Raw genomic sequence first — 19,460 nt, 5'->3', positions numbered from 1 at the left:
CATCTCCAGATTTTTGATTTGGATAACCTTAATACAGATCTGAGCAAGTCCTAAACTGGGCTCGTATATGGCTGGCTAGAATTTGGGTCATAAAGATTAGCTGATGAGAGCAACAAAAGGGAAGTAGCGGCAAATCAAAAGGCTTCTGTACAGTTCCAACAAATTAAACAATGGTAATTTTCAAATTGATCAATCTCTGTATTAGTAAGTATTTATAGGATGCTAATATTAACCCAACATCAAGTAACAGGAACTAGGAGTCACCCACTGAATTGCCCATTTATTGGATATCCATGTAGTTATTTGCGTTGAAGTGGAGCCAATGAATGACTATACTGTATACTAACTATGTGACATAACTTATGCAAATTACTTATGTGCAATAAAGTCAATGATTGTCATGACCTTTAGTGCAATAATGGCTTCAAAGCAAATTCCACTGGCACATTTGTTCACACAGATTGGTCAGTTCAGAGGAGTACTGAGCAGGTCTGTGACTTTCTGGTCTACTGAAGTTAATCTCTTCCTTCAGTAGATTTAGTATAAAGTAATAAACCAAATGAGCATCTGGATAAATCCAACTAAATTGGCTGATCTCCATGACAGATAGAAGGACAAGTACACGCCACTCTCTACCAAATCCTTATATCTCAAATGCAAGCATATCCCAATGAAGCTAGAGGGGTGCAGAATTCACTGTACCTCACTCCTTAATTGTGGAAAACCAGGCAGTCCTCGATGACCTCTGAACTATCTGTCTTCAATGACCCCTTGGTAACCTTTGCAGCCTCACACTCTGGTCACCTCTGCATCTTGTGTTGCCCTGTTATGTGAGCAATGTGGAGGCTGTGGAGAGGGTGCACATGAGGTTTACCAGGATTACAGAGCATGTGCTATGAGGACAGGTTGGATGAACAGAGTTTTTTTCTTTTGGAGCAGCGGAGGCTGAGGGAAGACCTGAGAGAAGTTTATAAAATTATGAGGAATGGATAGAGTAGGCAGCCAATGTCTTTTTCCAAGAGTCCAAAGATCCAATATTAGAGAGCATTCATTCATGGTGAAATGGATAAAGTTTAAAGGAGATGGTGGGTAAGTTTTTTACACCTAGAGTGTTGGGTGCCTGAAACTACTTGCCAGGGGTGGAACTGGAGGCAAATACAATAGAGGGATTTAAAAGGCTCTTAGGAAGGGAAACAAATGTACAGAGAATGGAGGGATCTGGACTATGTGCAGAGTGAAGGAATTAGTTTAATTAAGCACCATTAGGCCATAAGATATTGGAGCAAAATTAGGCCATTTGGCCTTTCAAGTCTGCTCTGCTATTTCATCATGGCTGATGCAAATTTCCCCTCAGACCTAAATCCGGCCTTCTCCCCATATCCCCTCATGCCCTGACCAATCAAGAATCTATCAACCTTTATACATAAAGACTTAGGCTCTACAGCTGCCTGTGGCAAAGAATTCCACAGATTCACCACTCTCTGGCTAAAGAAATTCCTCCTCATCTCCATTCTTTTTTTTTGTAATTTATTTTTTATTGAAGTTTATCATCAATCATTTCCATAAGATGTATTTCAGATACTGTACATATATATTATGTAATCATATTTGTCACAAATCTCCACATAATTATCTGAGGTATACACTCATAGACAGGAGAGGAGAGAAAGAACAATCGAAATAAGAAAACTACGTACAAAGTAGGGAGTGATCTTTTTTTTACAACATATTCATTGACTTGTGAGAATAAAATCAGGCCTATGAGGTGTTATGTAGTTAAACCATTTTTATCAGTATGAATCCAATTGTTGCAACTTATGATTAACAGATGCTGTTACCTTCTCCATTTTGTAAATGTCCATTGTAATTTCCATCCGTGTATTTAAAGTTGGGCTCTCCTGTCATAACCATTTCCTGGTAAGGGCCTTTTTACCAGCCACCAGCAGTATATTCATTAAATATTTATCTCTTTTCAACCATTCTTGAGGTATATATCCAAAATATATGGTCTTACTCTCTAAGGGTATTTCGCATTTAAAGATGTCTTGTAGGGCATTATGTATCCCACTCCAATAGTCTTTGATAACAGGGCATTCCCAGAAAATATGATAATGGTTTACATTTTGGTTTCCACAACTTCTCCAGCAAACAGGGATGTTACTATCATAGTGGGATTTCTAAGAGGGTGTAATAAAATATCTTACCAAGTTTTTCCATCCAAACTCCCTCCATTTCTGTGAACTGGTACACTTCCATTGATACCTCCATATTATTGTCCATTTTTCCTCAGATATTATTATCCCTCCTATCATTTTGTTTTAATGTATGAAGTTGAATGTGTTTTAAGATTTGACAAACCCTTATACTCGCTTGCAATGATTCTACTACCATTGTCTGATTTATATGCTTTTCTAAATAGCTCTATCAGACATGTACTTGCCTTGGTTACATTTTTAACCCTCCTATTAACATACCGTTGCATCTGTAAATACTGATAAAAGTCTCGTTTTTCTAATAAGTGTTTCTCTTTGAGCATTTCAAAACTGAACAGTGTTCCTTCTTTCATTATATTGCAAATAGCTGCTATTCCTTTAACTGTCCAGTCCTTAAATATAGCATCCAATTTATTCAGTGTAAGATCTGAGTCATATGCACACCATTTAAGAATTGCAATGTCTTTCTCTAGTTTATATTCTTTTATAATAGTTTCCCATATTTTAAGAGTCCATTTCACCCACGGGTTATCAATAGTATTTATGTAACTTTGTAGGTTGTTATCAGCCAAAATTGCCTGTATGGGGATGGGAAGTATTCTCTCTTTTTTCCGTTGAGCGTCATATGATGGGTTACACCATCATATCACAACTCTCAACTGTGCTGCAAAATAATAATCTCGAAGAGAAGGTAGGCCCCATTCCCCCCTTTTCCTTGGCTAATTGCAAAGTTTTCAGACAAACTCTAGGCCTTTTACCTTGCCATATATATCTTGATAGCATCTTGTTCCATTCATTAAATTGATTTTGGTTAATCTCTATTGGTAGGGTCTGAAAGAGATATAGTAGTCTGGGCAGTATATTCATTTTAATAGATTCAATCCTTGAACTGAGACCAAGAAAAGGAATTAGGTTCCATCTTGTTATACCTTCCTTAATTTTTTTATATACAGTCGGCCCTCCTTATCCGCAAGGGATTGGTTCCGGGATCCCTCGTGGATACCAAAAACGCGGATGCTCAAGTCCCTTATTTAACCTCTCTCCAGTGAATTGGTCTTTAGGACCCAGCAGAACCCCAGACCTTATTGAACCTGTTTCTATGCGGTGGTCTTTAGGACCTGGAGGAGCTCTGAATCCACAGTGTTTCTGTTCATGAAGATAATCACGATCACGATTGAAAATAAAGTGGAAATAATAAAGCGATCGGAAAGAGGTAAAACGCCATCGGTCATTGGAAAAGCGTTAGGCTACAGTCGGTCAACATTCGGAACAATTTTAAAGGATAAATTGAGAAAGAACCTGCCCCGATGAAAGCTACAATTATTACTGAGCAGCACAGAGGTTTAATTATTGAAATAAATATGTTTCTTAAGTGTTTTGTATGCATAGAAAGGTAAAATATATACTATATATTAAGACAAACGTTTGACTAACTGACGCTAAATAATACCAAATGTACCTGTTCCGACTTACATAGTAAGAGAACTTACAGTTTTTTTCGATCCCGATCCAGGATAAGCTATGCACATCCTCCAATATACTTTAAATCATCTCTAGATTACTTATAATACCTAATACAATGTAAATGCTATGTAAATAGTTGATATACTGCATTGTTTACAGAATAATGACAAGAAAAAATTCTGTACATGCTCGAACAACAAGTGCTGGAAGAGCACTTCTGGGTTTTCTCGATTCACGGTTGGTTGAATTCGCACATGTGGAACTCGCGGATAAGGAGGGCCGACGGTATAGGCTGATAATTGCATTCTGATAATTTTGCCAAATCTTTTGGCATAATGTTGCCCAAGTATTTGACAGACTCTGTTTGCCATGCCCAAAGATATTTACTTTCAATTTCTCTTGGTGGGCTATAGTTATATGAAAATAGTTGGGTTTTATCTATGTTGATCTTGTATCCTGATAATTGGCCATATTGTTCAAAGGATTGCATCAATTTAGGTAAAGAGTACGTTGGTTACCCTAGATAGATCAAAATGTCATCCACATAACAGGCCAATTTATGCTCTGTCCATTTAATAGTAATTCCCCTGATATCTTCATTTTGTCTGATGTATTGAGCTAATGGTTCCAGATATAATGTGAAGAGTAGCGGTGACCATGCACAACCCTGTCTCGTGCCCCTTTCTAGGGTAAAACTATTAGATAAATATCCATTGATTTTAATCCTAGCAGTAGGATTGTCATATGGTGCCTGTATAGTTTTAATAATTGTGTCATGTAGACCAAATCTATGTAAAACTCTGTAAAGAAAATTGCAATTAACTGAATCAAATGCCTTTTCAGCATCCACACTTATCACTATTATTTCAATTTCATTTTTATATGATCCATAATGCGAAGTGTCCTTCGTATATTGTCTTGTGTTTGGCGTTTTTGTATAAAACCTGTCTGATCATTATGATTCAGTGTGGGTAGAAACTCTTCTAATTATTTGGCCATGATGGAGGTAAATATTCTATAATCTACATTAAGAACGGATATTGGTCTAAATGACCCGCATTCCATTTTATCTTTGCCTTCTTTTCCTTGCTGAGATTAAGGCCTCCTTCCAGCTGGGTGGCATTTGTGCCTTTCTTAGAGCCCAGTTCAGTGTGGGGAATAAAACAAGAATTAACCATTTCTAAATTCTTTGTACCACTCTGCCGTATATCCATCTGATCCCGGTGACCTGCTTAATTTAAGCCTACTAATTGCAGTTTTTAGTTCAGCTTCAGTTATGTCAGCAGTCATCGTTCTATTTTGTTCTTCGCTTAAAGTGGGTAACTCTAAAGAATTCAGGAAGGTGTCAAACTGGGTTATGCTTCCCCCTGGAACTTTGGAATATAGATTTTTGTAAAACATTTCAAACGCTTCTTGAATTTCACTTAGCTTATTTTTTATCACTTATGTTCTTGGATCCCTAATTCTATGAATTGTATTTTCTGCTATCTTTTTTTTTCAGTTTCCATGCCAGTATTTTCATAGATTTAGATCCACTTTCATAGTGTCTCTCTGTTTCAGAAACATTACATTTTTTCTAATTTCTTGTGTAGCCAAACTATTAATTTCATTCCTAATTTTTTTAATTTCCTCTAGTGTATCCTGTGCCAAACTCAATTTGTGTTTTTTTTTCTAATTCCTTCAGCTTATTTTGTAATTCCTCTAATGTTTTATTCCTTATTTTTTTCTTATATGAAGATTCCTCATAGAATGGGAGGTGAAACCGCTCCATTATCATTGAATTCTAAGTAAAGACCAATTTCTTTTTTAATTTGTTCCTTTAAGTACAGATCATTGAATAGACTTGAATTTAGTTTCCACATAGTATTCTTTGGTTGTAGGTCAAAATCAACAGATAAATATAGAGGTGCATGGTCACTTACATCTATTGTCCCAATTCCACAGGTGATTATTTTCCAAATGTTATGAAATAGTCTATTCTTGTATATACGGAATGGGGGGGGGCAGAATAATGAGTGTAATCCCTTCTGTCAGGTGAAAGGTCCCTCCAAACATCAATTAGACCAACATCCTCAAAAAGTGTGTTAACTTTCTTATGTAAGGACTTCGTTTCATAAGTTTTTCTATTGGAAGAGTCTAACTTTGGTTGTAATTATAAATTTAAGTCTCCCCCACATATCAAGAGACCTTCTGTTTCCGTTACCATAATATTAGTAATTTTCTGGAAGAAACTAATATCATTTCTTGGGGGTGCATATATATTTAATAGAGTAACTGAATTTCCTTCTATATTCCCCCTTACCAGAATATATCTGCCCTCCTTATCTCCTATTTTGAATACTTTTTCAAAATTTAGCTTGCTTGAGATGAGAATAGCAACTCCTCTTCTATGTCCTGATTTATATGATGTTACATAACCCCGTAACCAGGTAACTTACCAGCAAAGATAGCGGGATCAGCTGAGTCGGATGCTACTATTTTCAAACGTTTTATTTAAAAAGGGGCACAAGCGTATGGTTAATACAAAACATTCAGATCATATACATTGTCAAAACTCAATCTAAAACACCGGTGTAACAATAATCAATCAGAAATAAGCTCTATAGTTGTCTAGGGGTAATACTGAGTCCAATTGAAATATAAAGAGTCACTCAGAAGTTTGCAGGCTTTTCCCTTTTGGGAACCGCTGGGGTTTTCACGTTGTAGAGAGAGAGAGATGATTTAGAAAAGATAAACACTTGCCCGTTGTCTTTACAGAGCAAATCCTTGGAATCAGGGGAGTAGACTTCCCCGTTGTCATTTAAAAGCAGTCTTCCGTTGGTTCTAGCCACAGATTCAACATTTGGAATCTAACGCATGTGGCTTCCTTCAAAATGGCTTCCCGCTCCCACGGGAATCGGTACCATGCTTCCTTGGTGTCTCCTTGGTGCGTCTGAGGGTTTCCCCCCCTCAGACCCTCCTTTATACTTCTTCACGGGATCGCAGGTGTCAATCAAGGTTGCAGGTAATGCGATCTCTCTCTCAACCAGCCCACTTTGCCCGAGGGCTTTTCACGTGGTCTCCATGAGACAATAGTCAATGTCGCCTTTATTCTGCTTCTTGGGAGAACGTGTTCTTCCGCACGTCTCCCTCTCTCTCTCCCATTTTCCTGTGTCTATTCAGCACGTCTCTTTCTCTCTTGGGTCAGTTGACCCCCCCTCAACTAGGGCTCTTGCGATTCTCACAAAGGAGGGGGCCGAGGGCATAACACCTCCCCCCATAGCAGATTTCTAACCAGCGGTTAAAAACAGGTTGGTACAGGACTTTTTTTTTTGAATCTACATACTACACAAGCTTTTCTCTTCACAGAGTACTACTGTTATACATTCAAGTCAGTATCTAAACAGGTAACAAGTACAATGCCCCTTTCTTTAATACCTTAACCTCACGTGCCATACTAAAGTCTGGTAGCATCAAACTTCAGCTTAATAACCACCTTATTTATTTATTTTCTTCAGCAACATAACTAACGAGTTGTGATCTTAGCTTACGTGTGTAAGCGAACCAGCTGAACAACTTCTTCAACAGGTTCGACAGCTCAATCTCATCCTCACCGCAGAGATCCACACCAGGCTTACTTCCCTCACAGGAAAATAGTCACTCACAGGAGACCTTGCCCACGCCCAGGATTACGGCTGCACAGGTGGAAGGTCAACTGAGGAAGATCTGTACCAGCAAGGCGGCTGGACCGGATGGAGTTTCCCCACGATTACTGAGGGCCTGTGCTACTGAGCTGGGAGAACCACTACAGCGCATCTTCAACATGAGCCTGGAGCAGAGAAGAGTACCCAGACAGTGGAAAACATCTTGTATTGTCCCGGTACCGAAGAAACCACAACCAAAGGAGTTGAATGACTTCAGACCTGTTGCCTTGACGTCGCACGTGATGAAGACCATGGAGCGGCTGATAATACAGAATCTGAGGCCACAAACCAGGCACGCCCAGGATCCTCTTCAGTTTGCGTATAAGGAGAAGGTGGGAGTGGAGGATGCTATCACGTATTTGCTGCACAAATCACTCTCTCACCTAGATGGGGTCAGTTGTGCTGTGAGGATTACATTCCTTGACTTCTCTAGTGCCTTTAACACCATCCAGCCCAAGATCTTAAGGCACAAACTAACGGAGATGGGAGTAGACTCTCACATGGTGGATTGGATAGTGGACTACTTGACAGATAGACCTCAGTATGTGCGGTTGGGAGACTGTAGGTCTGACACGGTGGTCAGCCGCAGGGAACCGTACTCTCTCCGGTCCTGTTCACCCTGTACACATCAGACTTCCAATATAACTCGGAGTCCTGCCATGTGCAGAAGTTCGCTGATGACACGGCCATAGTGGGGTGTGTCAGGAATGGACAGGAGGAGGAGTATAGGAAACTGATACAGGACTTTGTGATATGGTGCAACTCAAACTACCTGCGTCTCAATATCACCAAGACCAAGGAGATGGTGGTGGACTTTAGGAGATCTAAGCCTCATATGGAGCCAGTGATCATTAATGGAGAATGTGTGGAGCAGGTTAAGACCTACAAGTATCTGGGAGTACAGTTAGACGAGAAGCTAGACTGGACTGCCAACACAGATGCCTTGTGCAGGAAGGCACAGAGTCGACTGTACTTCCTTAGAAGGTTGGCGTCATTCAATGTCTGTAGTGAGATGCTGAAGATGTTCTATAGGTCAGTTGTGGAGAGCGCCCTCTTCTTTGTGGTGGCGTGTTGGGGAGGAAGCATTAAGAAGAGGGACGCCTCACGTCTTAATAAGCTGGTAAGGAAGGCGGGCTCTGTCGTGGGCAAAGTACTGGAGAGTTTAACATCGGTAGCTGAGCGAAGGGCGCTGAGTAGGCTACGATCAATTATGGAAAACTCTGAACATCCTCTACATAGCACCATCCAGAGACAGAGAAGCAGTTTCAGCGACAGGTTACTATCGATGCAATGCTCCTCAGACAGGATGAAGAGGTCAATACTCCCCAATGCCATTAGGCTTTACAATTCTACTGCCAGGACTTAAGAACTTTTTTTAAAAGCTATTATTAATGCTTTTTGAGATAGTGATTTAGATGCATATCATATTTTTTACTGAGTTAAGTATTGTATGTAATTAGTTTTGCTACAACAAGTGTATGGGACATTGGAAAAAAGTTGAATTTCCCCATGGGGATGAATAAAGTATCTATCTATCTATCTATCTATCTACTACAAAAGTTCATGCAAAATACTAATTTTTATGTTACTTTCAAACTTAACAGTCAAGCTTCCATGGGTGTTGTCTTTATTATTCACATACTTTGTCAAAATCCCTTAAAACCGGCTTCTGCTATTTAAAAATGGCGTCCCCATTAACCCTCGCCTCTTTTCCGGTTAATTCCCTCATGGTGATCTTGGTCACCCTGGCGAAATAGGCTTTCGCCCACTCCTTTCATAGGAGTTATTTTATCAACAATGTGTTCCAAACTTAGACCATCTTCCGAATTTCCACCCAATTCTTTAACTTTATGCAAGTTGTTCGTTTCCTCTTCAGGACCCTTCAGGCTATTAGTTTTCAGTTTAAACTCTTTGTTCAAACAGCATTTCAAATTCTGCCTTTTCACACCACACTCTGGAATAACAATAGCGTGTGGGGCCCCTTTACCTTCCAACTCAACCTGTAATTGATTCACAGGCTTTGTGGTACCAAGCCATTGTCTCTGTAGCCTGGTTGCTGCTTCTGATATCAGTCCAGCCTTTAAATTTTCTTCATTCAATTTGGGAACTACACCTTTCCCTTTTCCTTCAATAATAATATTCACCTCACCAACTTGTAACCCACCTTCGAGCACAACCACCTGGGAACTCTCACTTCCCAAGGTTAACCCTTTTTTTCCCGAACCAAGTCTATCTGATCCAAAAGGACAGCCGTCTCGTCCAGCTGAGTCAAATACCTCAGCTTTTTCCTGAGCTCCGTGACTAGGTTCAGCACCACGTGCATCCCCATCTTGGACACACTCAAACGGGACATTGGCCTCTTCCAGGCTTTCAACACCCGTACCTTTTTCAAATTCTAACGTCCCCCGATCCTTCCAGCTACTCTCTAGGCAGCCCCCCGTTGGGGAAGGCGCAACCCTGCGAGCTGAAACAACCTCCTCGGCCATTTCAGCTGACTTCTCCACAGCAAGGATACCCTTCTTCTCTAAGACTGCCCTCATTTCACTCTCGGGACCATCAAGAACACCTTTAGAACTCTCAACTTCTCCAAACAATTCTGCCAAACCAGACAGATCAACCACGTCCAACTCTGGACGTTTTAACAGCTTTATCCGTTTCTCACCTTTATTTCCTACCTCTAGGACCTTTCTCTTCACTAAGGGGGGGGGCTACCTACTTACCCCCTTTCACTTTACTCCTTTCTGTTTTACCACCCTCTGAACCCTCGTGGTATAGGGTCGGTAAAAACGTCTTGGCCAATTCACTACTGGCCCGATTTAAACTGCTCTGGTTCTCAGCTGCTTTTCTCGACAGGCTGCAAGTGTCCGCGCATGCGGGATAGCTCGGGGACTCCATGGGCGGGGCCTCAACTATCAGGGCGGTTCCCATCTTCCCACCCGCGAGGTCATTGCCCAAAAGGAGGTCCACGCCCTCCCCCGGTAACTCCGGCAGGACTCCTAGTTCCACAGGTCCCGACACCAACTCGCAATCGAGAAGGGCCCTATGCAAAGGCACGACCTCGGTCCGGTTCCCTATGCCTCTCAGGGCTACCTCCCCCGTCCGAGGGCCGAATTTTAACACATTACGGCTAATTAACGATAGTCTCTCCAAATTCGTACGGGGATGGGGGGGTCCCCTTCCCTCAAAGACACGGTTCCTTCGGACCTAAATGTCTCCCGCCCCTCCTGTATTCCATCTACCTGGGGTCTGCTTGTCGATTTTCTGATTACCACTGCACGCCCGATAGGGATCGCTGCTCTCTCCCTCTCTGGCTCCTTTCTCGGAGCAAAGCAGTTTGATGCGATATGACCCACCTTCCCACAATTAAAGCAGGTTAAACCAGAGGGTCTCCAGGTTTCCTGTCTGTTATCCTCACTTTTTCTGCTAGCTCCCGGCGGGATCTCCGCCTCAGCCGGCGGGCTTTCCCTGCCATTCCGACGGTCTCTCGGGTAACTTTTTGGCGAGGGAAACTTTGTCTTGTGGGTTAGGGCATATTCATCTGCGACCCTAGCCATCTCTGAGATGGACTGATTCGTCCTCTCATTTAAATACATTCGGATCTCTTCCGGAACGCAACCTTTAAATTCCTCAATCAAAAATAACTCCCTGATACGCCCATAGTTCTCGGCCACCTTTTCAGCGGTGCACCAACGGTCCAAGAGCACACCCTTCTCATGGGCTAGCTCGGTATATGTTTGATTCCACCCTTTCCTTAAATTTCGGAACCTTTGTCTATACGCCTCAGGTACTAACTCGTAACCTCGGAGAATGGCCTCCTTTACTTGGTCATAACTCCCTCCCTTTTCGGGGGCAGCGCGGCATATACCCGCTGTGCCTTCCCTCGTAACACACTTTGTAACAACGCCACCCACTGCTCTCTGGGCCACTTCTGATTCACCGCCACCTTCTCAAAAATCAAGAAATAACTATCAACATCCGTCTCCTCGAAGGGGGGGACCAACCTCAACGCCCGACTAACATCAAACCCCTCCTCTCTCTCTTCCCCTTGAGCTCTTCGCTCCTGCCTTCGCCTGTTCAGCTCCAATTCATGGCCCCTTTGTTTCTCTTTCTCGGCTACTTCCAGCTGCTTTAACTGGAGCTCATGATCCCGTTTCATTTCTAATTCCTTTAGTTTGAACACATGCTCTCTTTCCGCAGCCTTTTCAGCTGCTTCTACTTCTAGCTGCTTTACTTTAAGCTCATGGTCCAACCTTGCTTTCTCCAATTCTAACTGATCTGTCCCACTCGCTAATCTCTTTTCGGGGATATTTTCCAAATCCTCAGCTGCAAACACCTTCTTCCCAACGTAATGCTGTTGTATGACCCTTCGCACTTCCTGCTTTTTCATTGCTGGCTTCACCGCTGTGAGGTCTAACGCCTGCGCCAAATTTACCAAGTCTGATTTTGTAGCCTTCCCTAGCGCCTCTACCGTCGGGTTTCTCATAAATTCATCCACATCCATCTTTGCTGGTTTCTCGTCTGGCTACCTGCGTAACCAGATTTAAGTTTGGACTTACAGCCCGATTCACTGACCCTCCCGTTTGGTTTCAAATCCCGGGACGAGAACCCCACTTGTTACGTAACCCCGTAACCAGGTAACTTACCAGCAAAGATAGCGGGATCAGCTGAATCGGATGCTACTATTTTCAAACGTTTTATTTAAAAAGGGGCACAAGCGTATGGTTAATACAAAACATTCAGATCACATATACATTGTCAAAACTCAATCTAAAACACCGGTGTAACAATAATCAATCAGAAATAAGCTCTATAGTTGTCTAGGGGTAATACTGAGTCCAATTGAAATATAAAGAGTCACTCAGAAGTTTGCAGGCTTTTCCCTTTTGGGAACCGCTGGGGTTTTCACGTTGTAGAGAGAGAGAGATGATTTAGAAAAGATAAACACTTGCCCGTTGTCTTTACAGAGCAAATCCTTGGAATCAGGGGAGTAGACTTCCCCGTTGTTATTTAAAAGCAGTCTTCCGTTGGTTCTAGCCACAGATTCAACATTTGGAATCTAACGCATGTGGCTTCCTTCAAAATGGCTTCCCGCTCCCACGGGAATCGGTACCGTGCTTCCTTGGTGTCTCCTTGGTGCGTCTGAGGGTTTCCCCCCCTCAGACCCTCCTTTATACTTCTTCACGGGATCACAGGTGTCAATCAAGGTTGCAGGTAATGCGATCTCTCTCTCAACCAGCCCACTTTGCCCGAGGGCTTTTCACGTGGTCTCCATGAGACAATAGTCAATGTCGCCTTTATTCTGCTTCTTGGGAGAACGTGGTCTTCCGCACGTCTCCCTCTCTCTCTCCCATTTTCCTGTGTCTATTCAGCACGTCTCTTTCTCTCTTGGGTCAGTTGACCCCCCCTCGACTAGGGCTCTTGCGATTCTCACAAAGGAGGGGGCCGAGGGCATAACAATGAAAAAAAACAAATTAGTGAAGCCCATTCTCTTTAATTTTCCATGCTCATTATCACCTAAGTGAGTTTCCTGTAGAGATACTACATGAGCTTGTTCTTTTTTTCATTTTTGATAGAATTTTTACTGCGTTTGATTGGATTCAACAGCCCATTGACATTAAAAGAAATTAATTTTACTTTGTTCTTAGCCATGTTAATATATCATTGAAATTTGTAGAACATAACTTAATCGATCTACTCCCTGAACAAATAAGAGCCAAGAAACACGAATAATAAAAAAAAGATAATGAAGGTGTGATTCCAAGGCTGGTGTCTTGAGATGACCCTGGGTTGAGCTAGAAGAAATGTCTAGCCATGGGGGATAGCCCCTCCTACCTGTGATTTGAGGGCCCCCACTGCAGCACCTATAAAAGTAGGTAAAAAAATGTATGTCCATTACACAGAAATTATTTCCCTGTGTATTCCTCCCATGTATGTATTCTGATTTAGGTGGGGGAAAAGGAGTGAATGAACGAATAAAAAAAACTTAGTAATATAAAATCCACATTATGATACATATTTCTCAAGATAGGTATACCACTGTCTATTTTTGCTTCCGTTTAGTTTATCAGCACTTTTAAAGTTAGCCAAACCTTATAGCACTTCTGGAAGAGGTAAGGGCTGTCTTTGGAGAACTCACAGTCTCTTCCTAATATCCTTCTCTCGTCTTCCTTCTGTTCTCTGCTTTCTCAGTTCTCTTAACAGATCAGATCAAAGCAGATCGGGATAACGGCCAAGCTTTCCCTTGGTCTGACCACGCCAACGGGCAATCCTCTGTTGTTCATGTCTGCAGTCGCCTCTTCCACCGTCTGATATAGCTGTATGCCTTCTTCGTAAAACACCCTCAGTTTAGCAGGGTACAAGGTTTGGAATTTAATTTTTTCTTGCTTTAATATTCGTTTTGCTTCAGAATATTCCTTCTGTTTCTGTAGGACCACTGGGGGGTAATCTTGATCAAAGTATATTAACTTCCCGTTCCAAAGCATTCTTGTCTTTTCCCAGGCCCTTTGTAGAATCTCCGCCTTGCTTTTGAATTGAAGGAATCTAAGTACTATTGAGCGCGGCTTATGTTCCCAGTCTCCAGAAGGCCTTAGGACGAGCGCACGATGCGCCCTCTCAATTTCAATCTCCATAGTCAGGGGATTCTCCGGTGCTTCCCACATCAATTTTTCTGCAAACTCCATCATCGACAACCCCTCCGCTCCTTCGGGAATATTAATAAATCCTGATATTTTTCCATCGCGATCTTCCCTCCTGGTCAAGCAATTTACTTTCCTGTTGATATAATATTTTTATCGTCTTACTTAGTATCTGTTCCACGTTTTACACATGATCTTCCACCTCCTCAATTCGCATCTCTGCCACCGCTATTTTCTGATTGACGTTGGCGAGCTCTGACTTTATATCATTGAGTTGTTGTTTTATATCTTTTTGGAATTCCCTTATCTCTTCCAAAATCCTTATCATATTTGCCGCTTCGCCTGAACGAGGCCCAGCATCAGCTTCGCCACCGCACGCACATGTAGGAGAGCCGTGCGTTGTACCTCTCTCTTCCATACGCTCCGCAGTGATGCTTTTATTGTCTCCATTCTTTTTCCCCATTCTTGCCCCCCTTACCAATTCAGATATTTTCGAAAGATCTTATATTTGATGGATTAACGGGGAAAATATGCGTTTTTCCAGAGGAGCTCTTGACTTAAGCTGTCATTCTGGACGATGACGTCACCAAAACCTCCCTCATCTCCGATCTAAAAGGATGCCCCTCTATTCTGAGGCTGTGTCCTCTGGTCTTAAACTCTCCCACAATTAGGAAATATCCTCTCTTCATCCACTCTATCAAGACCTTTCACCATTCAGTAGGTTTCAATGAGGTCACCCCTCATTCTTCTGAATTCCAGTGAGTACAGGCCCAGAACCATCAAACACTCTTCATACGATGAGCCATCCAATCCTTTAGGAATCCTGCACAAGGACTCCCAAGTCACTATGCGCCTCAGGTTTTTGTATTTTTGCTCCATTTCTTTTACCAAAGTGCATGACCATACACTTCTGACACTGTATTCCATCTGCAATTCCTTTCCCCATAATCCCAATCTGTTCAAATCCTTCTGTAGCCTCTCCTCTTCCTAAAAACTACCTGCCCCTCCACCTATCTTCAAATCACCTGTGAACTTTGCAAGAAAGCCATCAATTATGTCATCCAAATCATTGACATAATGTAAAATGAATCGAACCCAACACAGACCCCTGTGGAACACCACTAGTCATCTTGCCACCCACTCTTTGCCTCCTTTATCCACGCTGGAATCTTCCCGTTAATACCATGCTTGTTTAGCAGCCTCATGTGTGACACCTTGTCAAAGGCCTTCTGAAATTCCAGAAATTAGCTTAATTAGTTTGGCAAAAGAAGGGCCTACTCTATGCTTTATCACAAAATAAAAAATAAATAAAATTAGATATTATGGGCTAATGGGCCATTTCCTGTGCTGTGCTGTCCTGTGTCCTGTGCTCATTCACCAATGATCCCTACACTCACAGTCTGTGACTCCTGAACTCACACCCCTCATGACCTCTACACTCACATTCATCAGTGATCTGTACATGCACTCACACTCACACCCTCGCACACACACTCTTGCATGCACACTCTCGCACTCCCACACTCACAAGCACACTCACAAACTCACTTACACACATGCACACTCACACTCACACTCACACATGTGCACACACTCACACATACACATACAAGCTCACATACACGTTCAGACACACACATACTCACTCACTCACTCCCTGGTAACCTCCATGTTCACCAGTAAACTCTATCCATATTTGCTCCTGGCAGATGATGCTGTGTGCCAGGAGCACCAATCCAAAAACAGGATACTAACACTTCCTTCCTGAAGTTTTTTGCATCAGACAATATTAGGTGATCAAGAGGAGGGGGCCTGAGTGTGGTCAGCACCTGCAGAAGGCAGCCTTGGGCCAATACAAGAATGTATGTTAGTGACCTGACATTGAAGGTCTGAGTATTCGTCCTCATTGCCACACTGGAAACAGTGCAAAATCTTTCACATTGAGCCATGGCCTGGTTTGGAAACAACAATGACTTTAAGCAGAAAATCCTACAAAAGGTAGTGGAACACACACAAAATGCTGGAGGAACTCAGCATGCCAGGCAGCATCTATGGACAGAAATACTGTAGACGTTTTGGGCTGAAACCCCTCGGCAGGACTGGAGTAAAAAGGCTGAGGAATAGATCTGAAAGGTGGGGGGGGGGGGAGGGGAGGGAGAAACACCAAGCGAAAGGTGGAACTTGGAGGGGGAGGAATGAAGCAAAGAGCTGGGAAGAAGTTGATTGGTGAAAGAGACAGATGGCCATGGAAGAAAGAAGAAGGGGGAGGGGGTGGTGGAGGAGCACCAGAGGGAGACAATGGGTGGGCAAGGACATAACATGAGAGAGGGCCACGGGAACAGGAAATGGTGAAGGGAGGGGTGGAGTCATTACTGTAATAAGTTTGAGAAATTAATGTGCATACCATCAGGTTGGAGGCTACCCAAGTGGAATATAAGGTGTAGTTCCTCCAACCTAAGTGTCGCCTTATTCCAACTGTAGAGGAGGCCATGGATGGTCATATCGGAATGGGAATGGGAAGTGGAATTAAGATGGGTGGCCGTTGGGAGATCCTGCTTTGTCTGGCAGATGGAGCGTAGATGCTCGGCAAAGCAGTCTCCCAATCTACGTCATGTCTCACCGATATACAAGAGGCCATACCAGGAGCACCAAACACAGGTGAAGTGTCACCTCACCTGGAAAGACTGTTTGGGGCCCTGAATGGTATTGAGGAAGGAGTTGTAGGGGCAGGTGAAGTATTTGTTCCGCTTACAAGGATAAGTACCATGAGGAAGATCAGTGAGGAGGTACGAATGGATAAGAGAGTCATGTAGGGAGCAATTGCTTTCCACAGGGAGGGAGGGAAAGATGTGTTTGGTGGTGGGATCCAGCTGGAGGTGGCAGAAGTTTCGGAGAAGGCCCCACCTTTCAAATCTACTCCTCAGCTTTTTTATCTCCAGTCCCGCCAAAGGGCTTCGGCCTGAAACATCGACAGTACTTTTTCCATAGATGCTGCCTGGCCTGCTGAGTTTCTCCAGCATTTTGTGTGTGTTGCTCAGATTTTCAGCATCTGCAGATTTTCTCCTGTTTGTGAAAGGTAGTGGATTTGCCCCAGTACATCACAGTTAAAACCTTCCCAACCATTGAGCACAACTGCATGAAGTGTTGTCATAGAAAAGCAGCATCCACCATCAAAGATCCTCACCACCCAGGCCATGCTCTTTTCTCACTGCTGCCATCAGGTAGAGGTACAGGTGCCTCAGGACTCACACCACCAGGATCGAGAACAATTACTACCCTTCAACCATCAGGCTCTTGGACAAAAGGGGATAGCTACACTCATTTAGGCACTCTGTAATATTGTTATTTAATGCTCGTTATTTATTGCTATTTATTTATATCTGCATTTACACAGTTTGTTTGCTGTTTATAGTTCCTGATGTTTACAGTTACTGCTCTATAGATTTGCTAAGTATGCCCACAGGAAAAGAACATCAGGGCTGTATGCGGTAAAACGTATGTACTCTGATAACAAATTTTACTCTGAACTTTGTTTTATAGTCTCATGTAAATGACATTTGACAGTGGGGATTGAAATGGTAAGTCATCCAAAGGATGCTGACAGTGCTATAGCCATGAGGTAAGTAGTTTTCCCTTAATTATTTATCTCTGCCTAGTTCATATAAATGGATCCCCCCCCGCCCCAAGTTCAGACATTAATTGTACCTAGCTAGGCCAGTACCTTCTGTCCTTGTATGAGGATATAACAGAGCATGGGGATCCTGGTGCATTGTTAGCTGAGTGCTGGACTGCCTTTCATCAGAAAGCACAAAAATCATTCAACTGCTGCCTTTGCAAGAAGCAGCTCCTCATTAAGAGCAAACATGTCTTTCATCCTGTATGTTCTACTTCTACCGGGTCCCGGAGCTGAACAATTGCGTCCCAGGCTTTTAAGTGGAAAAACCCGCCAAGAATCAAAGTGAAAAAGAAAGCCAGTGAATCTCACACTCATGAAAACCCAGTTACACTGAGTTTTACCATCAAAATCAGGTTTAATGTGGCTTATGTTGTGAAATATGCGGCTGCAGTACATTGCATTTCGTTCCTTCATTATGTGCTGTGTCATATGATGTGGGCGATCATGGTCTTTCCACGACCATGATTGTTCTTGGCAAATTTTTGTACAGAAGTGGTTTGCCATTGCCTTCTTCTGGCCAGTGTCTTTACAAGATGGGTGACCCCAGCCACTAGCAATACTCTTCAGAGATTGCCTACCTGGCGTCAGTGATTGCATAACCAGGACTTATGATATGCACCAGCTGCTCATACGCCCATTCACCACAGTTCCCATGGCTTCATAAGACCCAGATTAAGGGCTAAGCAGGTGCTGCGTCTTGCCTTAGGGTGACCTGCAGGCTAGCGGAGGAAAAGAGTGCCTTACTCCTCCTTTGGTAGAGACGTATCTAAACCCTGCTACCTGACATCGCAATACATACTTTAAAAACTATAAATTACACTTTTATATACATATGAATTTCACAATCATTTTTTGGTCTTACTGTGTTGAGTACACTGATACCACTCAACCAGATTGTTAGGGAGTGTTCTGGAGTTATGTGAATATAGCAAACATTAATTCAAGCAAGAATTGGTCTTCAGTTCTCATTGCAAATTGTAAATTGCAGGCAGTAAATTGAAATTAAAAACATATCCTTGCAAATAATCAATTCTTTCTGTAAGAGATATAGTTTGCAAAATGGTGACCATGAGGTGCTTGCATATGCATCAGCCACACGTTAAGACAAGGGGATTGCTGTAATTGGCCTATATCTATCCTGTGTGTGAGTAATGAGTTTAAGTAATTTGCACCATTCTGAACAAGCTCAAGGAAGTCTGCAGACAGGACTGATATTATCACTTAACTCTATCAATAGTTGAGTGTCTGGCTCTCTCTCTCTTCCGAATATTTTAGAATATTTGTGTTAATTGGTTTCTCCTAGCAAAGTCATTTGAACCTTCAAAGGAGTCTTATGAATTACAATGTGCTTCCACTGTAAATATGTTCCTCAAAGGAACCATTTGTCAACCCAAAGTATTGAATTAAACAATCTCATTGAAACTATTGAATTGTATTTAATCACCCGCTGTTACCTTTAATCTTAAGGATATAAAAATATGATGTATTTCAGGGTTTGAGAGCCATTACTGAGAGTGTCTCCATGAGAATTCCTGCTTGTAGTGATAGATGAAGTTTTCTATGTCACCAGCTTCTGTGTCCTGACGTTGACACAGCACCACTCAAGCTGATCTATCTCACTCCTGTACACCTCCTTGTCACCATCTGAAATTCTGCCAATAGTAGTTGTGTCATCGGCAGATTCATAGATGACTTTTGAGCTGTGCCTATCCACACAGTCATGGGTGCAGGGAGAGTAGAGCAGTGGGCTAAGTACACATCCTTGAGGTGCACCAGTGTTACTTGTCAG

This window comes from Hemitrygon akajei, chromosome 20, assembly GCF_048418815.1.
Source record: "Hemitrygon akajei chromosome 20, sHemAka1.3, whole genome shotgun sequence".
Lineage (NCBI taxonomy): Eukaryota > Metazoa > Chordata > Chondrichthyes > Myliobatiformes > Dasyatidae > Hemitrygon > Hemitrygon akajei.
Note: the sequence above shows the minus strand (reverse complement) of the source record.